This window comes from Piliocolobus tephrosceles, chromosome 11, assembly GCF_002776525.5.
Source record: "Piliocolobus tephrosceles isolate RC106 chromosome 11, ASM277652v3, whole genome shotgun sequence".
Lineage (NCBI taxonomy): Eukaryota > Metazoa > Chordata > Mammalia > Primates > Cercopithecidae > Piliocolobus > Piliocolobus tephrosceles.
Window position 1 is genome coordinate 63,322,230 of NC_045444.1, and position 6,000 is coordinate 63,328,229.

The 6,000-nt window shown below is 39.5% G+C and overlaps 1 long non-coding RNA gene and 1 other non-coding gene across 4 annotated transcripts in view; both read right to left on the reverse strand.

Moving 5' to 3' along the window:
• Positions 1 to 6,000, reverse strand: part of LOC111542768 — a 100,067-nt gene that overhangs the window by 61,536 nt on the left and 32,531 nt on the right. The window lies entirely within an intron of this gene.
• LOC111542875 lies at positions 2,467 to 2,570 on the reverse strand. Its single transcript, XR_002731684.1, has one exon. It is a non-coding gene; the product is annotated as a small nucleolar RNA U13 (small nucleolar RNA).

The window sequence follows — 6,000 nt, forward strand, 5'->3', positions numbered from 1 at the left end:
AGCACTGTAGCTGGCCCCACAATAGATTTTTAGACTTGTTTGGCCTACAAGTTTGTACTCATAATTTGCTTATTCTTATTTTTTGTTAGTTTTGCTTTAGGTATCTAATTATATTTGTTCTAAATACTAATAATTTCGTTTCCTAATAGTTGTAACTCATATTTCTATTTTGTTGTTATTTTACTTGCCAGAACTTCCAGAACTATAGGAAATAATCATTTGTGTTACTGTAAAGTTTATATGTATGTGTGTTTATGTATATAAAGACTACTAGTGTTAGGGAGCAGGAAAAGGGTATCTCCATTAAGTGACTATTTACATTCCTGTCGGAGCTAGAAAGGAACTTAAAGATACCAGGGTTTGTAACAAGTCAGTATGCAGAGGATGGTATTCCCAGTGTTTGAAACAGGCCGGGTGTGGTGACTCATGCCTGTAATCCCAGTACTTTCGGGGGCCAAGGCAGGAAGATCACTTGAGGCCAGGAGTTCAAGATCAGTCTGGGCAACGGGGTGAACTACAAAAACTTAGCCAGGCGTGGTGGTGCATTCCTGTAGTCCCGGCTACTGGGAGGCTGAGGTGGAGCCCAGGAAGTTGAGGCTGCAGTGAACCATGTTCACACTGCACTCCAGTCTGGGTGACAGAGCAGAGACACCGTTACAAAACAAAACAAAACAAAACAAAACAAAACAAAACACTGAAACAATGTTGGGTTGTTAAACAACATATAGGTTGGTGAACTACTGCTGCCCTGAGATATCACCCTTTCCCACCCCTCATTCTTATGGGCCAATAACTAAAGGGTTAGATCATAGCAGGGGGCTGTCCATTCTGATTGGTTTCAACTGTTTTAATATTTTGATTATCAGTGATATTAGAACCCAGTAATTTGACTATGCTCCTAGCGGAATATACTACCTTGGGATACACACACACAAAAAAAACTGCAAATAAAGCTTTAATGACCAAATTGTCAGACACAGAGAGAGAGAGATTACAAGCTGCCTCTAGCTCACTGAGCTCCAGTGGAAAGAGAAGGAGGTAAGAAAGATTTCCATACTATGGCCCACAAAGCTATCAGTGGTAAAGCATTCAGGAAGTTACTGGATACAAAAGTCACTTGCAAGAGTTCACCCTCTACTGGAGTGCTGAAGAAACTTCATCACTGAGATACTGCTGCACTGGTACTGTGGTACTCTATAAAATTAAATATTATCTGAAGTCTATCAACTCCTGATTTGCTAACTTTCCTTCCAGCATCTGGTGCAAGAAATTTCTCAGGACTCAAACCAGATCTGTGCTTCCAGAGCACAGCCATTGGTGCTTTGTGAAGGCAAGGGAGGCCTATTTGGCTGGCCTTTTTGAAGATAACAACCTATGTGTCCTCCATGCCACATGTGTAACAATTATGGCAAAAGGCATCCAGCTAGTACATAACGTACGTGAAGAACATGCTTAAGAATTCACTGTGATGGAAAACATTTCATTCTTCTCTCTCTCTCTTCTTCCTGACACTGGTAGTTGTGAATGTTAGATTTTTTTCCCCATGAGGTCAAATGGTACCTATACAGTGACAAGTGGAAAAACAGAAGGCAGAAATCAGGTACTGGCAATTTCTCCATATTCATTTGTGTATGAATTTTCAATATAAATGCAGGGACACAGATTTGATTATATGAATGTATCAAATTTTCACATGTACAATAAAAATATGCACTATTGTGTATCAATAACAAATTTTAAAAATGCAAGGACACAAAGCATTAATGCAAGTCAAAATGTTTCAGTGAACAAGTTTTAGCAGTTCAACTTTTTTTTTTTTTTGAGACAGAGTTTCTCGTTACCCAGGCTGGAGTGCAACAGCACAATCTCGGCTTGCTGCAACCTCCACCTCCTGGGTTCAAGCGATTCCCCTGCCTCAGCCTCCCAAGTAGTTGGGATTACAGGCACCCGCCACCATGCCCAACTAATTTTCATATTTTTTAGTAGAAGCAGAGTTTCACCATGTTGGCCAGGCTGGTCACGAACTACTGACCTCAGGCAATCTGCCTGCCTCACTCTCCCAAAATGCTGGGATTACAGGTATGAGCCACTGCACCTGGCCAGCAGTTCAACTTTATAACAATATAAATAAACCTGTTAAAATTTTCTGGACAATGCCAGCATTTGGACTTTTTAAAAACAAGCAAATTTCTTATTCATGGCAACTAAATAATGTTAGTAGCATTTGATAATACAGTTGATTCTGTGCATTCACTGTACTTTTCTGAGTTGTCCTACATGGAAGTACAGGTTTTTAATGTCTGTCTTCTGTCCTATTCCTGTAAGTTTGCTATTAAAATATATTAAACTATTTTTTTTTAAAGGAGAAAATGAAAGAAACACAAACTTTGGTCATTTTATGATATTAAGGAATACTTGTTAATTTTTAAGGTATGCTAATGGTATTGGTATTATTATTATTTTTCATGTCAGACGGGTAATGTGCTGATGACATAACGAGGTTCAAGGGTGGCACATCTCACACATGCATGTGAACACCCAATCATCACGCTTATGAACTACAAAAGGATCAGGATTATGTTTTTAAAAAGTCTTTCCCTTTCATGATAAATACTAAAATATTTACAGATCAAATAATATAGCTGGGCTGCTTCACAAGAATCCATTGGGTGTTGAGGTAAAGAGAAAAGTGAATGGGTGTAGATGAAATAAGAGTGGTTATGAAGTGATGATCTTTGTGGCTGTGGGATTGGTTACTGAATTAGTCTCTCTATTCTTGTGTATGATAAAAATTTTCCATTATAGGCCTACTATGGTGACTCATGCCTGTAATCTCGGCACTTTGGGAAACCGAGGTGGGCAGATGGCTTGAGCCCAGGAGTTTGAGACCAGCCTGGACAACATAGCAAAACTCTGTTGCTACAAAAAATAGTCATGATCATGCTGCTGTACTCCAGCCTGAGTGACAGAGTGAGATCATGTCTCAAAAAAAAAAAAAAAAAAAAAAAAATCCATTACAAAAAATCAACAAAAAAGTTACATTTATTCACTATCACTCCTGCAGGTCAAGTAACTAAATTTCCTAACTTTATGGTTGGAAAAATTTGAGCAAAGAATTCCCCCAGGACTCTTTGCAAAAAAGCACTTTGGAAAGCTCTTGCTCTTTGGAAAAAAAGCAAGGACTTTGGAATCTCACTTACTATACCAGCTATGTGACTTGTGGCAAATTACTTAACCTTTTCAAGTCGCATTTGAGTTATCTGTATAATGAGGCTAATAGCATTTATCATGACGGGCTTTGTGAGAACTAAAGGAAATAGCACCTGTAAAGAGCCTAGCACAGTGAGCAGAGAGTAGACGCTCAGTAGTTGGCAATTGTCACTATTATAAAGTGTCTAAGATCATACAACTTGTAGTAGTACAGTCAAGATTTAAAGCACTGGTTGCCTGATGCACAATTCTGCCATATTAGGTTATTTCTTTTGAGTAACACGCTTTTAATAAGTACCAGCTGAACTGAAGAAAACAGAGAAACACCTGAATGGAAATTAATGAACAACTGACAAGAAGATTTGTTTCCCTAGATATGATATCATATCATATCTTCAATAATGGCATCAATTTTGTTTCTCATTGACAGTCATGGCCTGACTGTATCCTTCCCATGAAAACATTTGGTTCCATGAGGGCTGGTTTAAATAAAAGGAATTTGCTTTAGGAGGGTTTCTATTTTTAAATCTGTAACGAAAGGCCCCATATGCAGCATAACTACCTATAGATGATAATCTGACTTGACGAAGGTCACCCTGCTAGAGAGAGGCAGAAATGGGTTTAGAACCTATATTTCCAGGTATATATATTTGCTTTCAGTAAATATGCTATTTTTATTTATTTATTTTTGAGACAGGGTACAGTGCAGTCACATGGTCATAGCTCACTGTATTCTCAACCTCCTGGGCTCAAGCGATTCTCCTTGCCTCAGTCTCCTGAATAGCTAGGACTACAGGTATGGGCCACTGTGCCTGGCTAATTTTTAAATTTTTTTCTGTAGAGACATGGTCTCACTATGTTGCCCAGGCTGGTATTGAACAGTTGGCCTCAAGCAATCCTCCTGCACTGGCTTCCCAAAGTGCTGGGATTACAGCTGTGAACCACAGCGCCTGGGCTGAATATATTATTTTTAGATGTTTATACGTTAGGAAAAATAATTTCCACTATAAAGCATACAATGTATGGTACTGTCTTTCTAAGAATCAACAATAAGGAATGTTCCATTTATCATCACATGGACTATTGCTTTCTTTTCTTTTTTTTTCTTTTGAGGCATCAGTTTCAGCAGACACCCTTTGCCAGATGCTCCTGGCACTCTGAACTTCTTATCATCTGATCTGAGGAAGAGCTGCAGGGCTTTAAACAATGTATGTATTTATTGGCATTATTCTCTTTGTTCTCTACTTACATAAGCTTCCCCAGTTCTTTCTTCTTTCTCAGTAATTTTGGAAACCTTTCATAGGAAGGGAAGAGAGAATAGGATGTCTTTATTCTCTGTACTTCTTGGTGGAAGCGAGGGAGAATATATAATGGAACTGATGAATGGAAATGATAAAACTAAAGGACTTTACCCCAGTCACTCTGCTACTATACTAATGAAAAATTTAATTGTGTTTAATAAACACCTAACATTGTGCTAGATACTGAGAATACACAGGTGATTCAGACATTTTATCAGTTTGGTGTACCTGTCCTCAGAGAGCACAGAGTTTAGTAGGTTGGGTAGATGGGTATCAAAACAACTATAATAAAAAGCTAGACAATATAACCGTTAGAGGTGAAAATGAAATGCTTTAGCAAGAAGAGAGAAGTTCTGACAAGAACAGACAGGCTTTCAGAGAGAAAGTGGAGTGTGACTGCGGCCACGAGGGATCTTACTTCAGCAGACTGAGAATCAGAATTTGACTTGTTACTCCGAGACTGTTGGTGGTTACATCATATGAAGGAAATTGGAAAGGACAGGGTGTATTCTGAGAACACTGGTGTGGCTCCAACTGCCAGCAGCAATTCCACTTGAGGGTTCTTTCTTGCCTTTTCAAAACAAAATGTAAACACAGAGGATAAATATAATCAAACCAAACCAAAGTTAAAAGAATAAGAATACGATACGGAACAGGCCAGGTTCTTTCTGTTCCAGAACCCACGTGTCAAGGAAGAAGCCATATGTATCTCTATAACATGAATGTGGCTATCCGTTCATCAAATATTTAATGAACCCCATTGTGTGCTGGGCATTGGGATAAATGCTGTGGACAAAGCAGTGAACAAGACAGCCGTAGCTTCTGAGTTCACAAAATCTATATTCTGACTAGGGACACAGTCTTTAAACAGCAACTAATTACATAACCTCAACTGTAATAGGCAGTGTAAAGAAGTGAAGATGCTAGGGGAACAGTTAACAGTCTGGGATATTAGGAATTCTTTTTTGAAGAAGTCACATTTGAACTGAGTGCTAAAGGAAGAGTGAGGGCAGAAGCTGGAGTTCGGGGTTGAGGGCAGGGGAAGAGTGTTCAGGGTAGCACCACCAGTGTGGGTGGCCAATGAAGAGTGAGAAAGCTAAGCGGGTGGGTGAAAACCTCTTTGTGCATGGCCTTGTAGGCCCCATTCATGATTTGGGTCATTACCCTTACACGCCAGGAAGCAACATAGTTTTGAAAGGTCAGTTTGAGTGCAAAATGGAGAAAGGATCAGAGAAAAGAATAGATGGCAAAGACCAGTCAGAAGGCTACTGGGACCTGCCTAGAATCCAGGCAAAGAAATGAGGGTGATTTGTATTAGGGTGGAGACATTGGGGATGGAGAGATTCAGGAAGAAAGTTTGGGAAGAGGAGGGCAAGATCTGAAGAGAAAGTCTGGCTTGACAAGATCAGTTGGGTGGTGTGTGTGTGTGAGTGTGTGCGTGTGTGTGTGTGTGAGACAAGATCAGCTGGGATGGTGTGTTTGTGTGTTT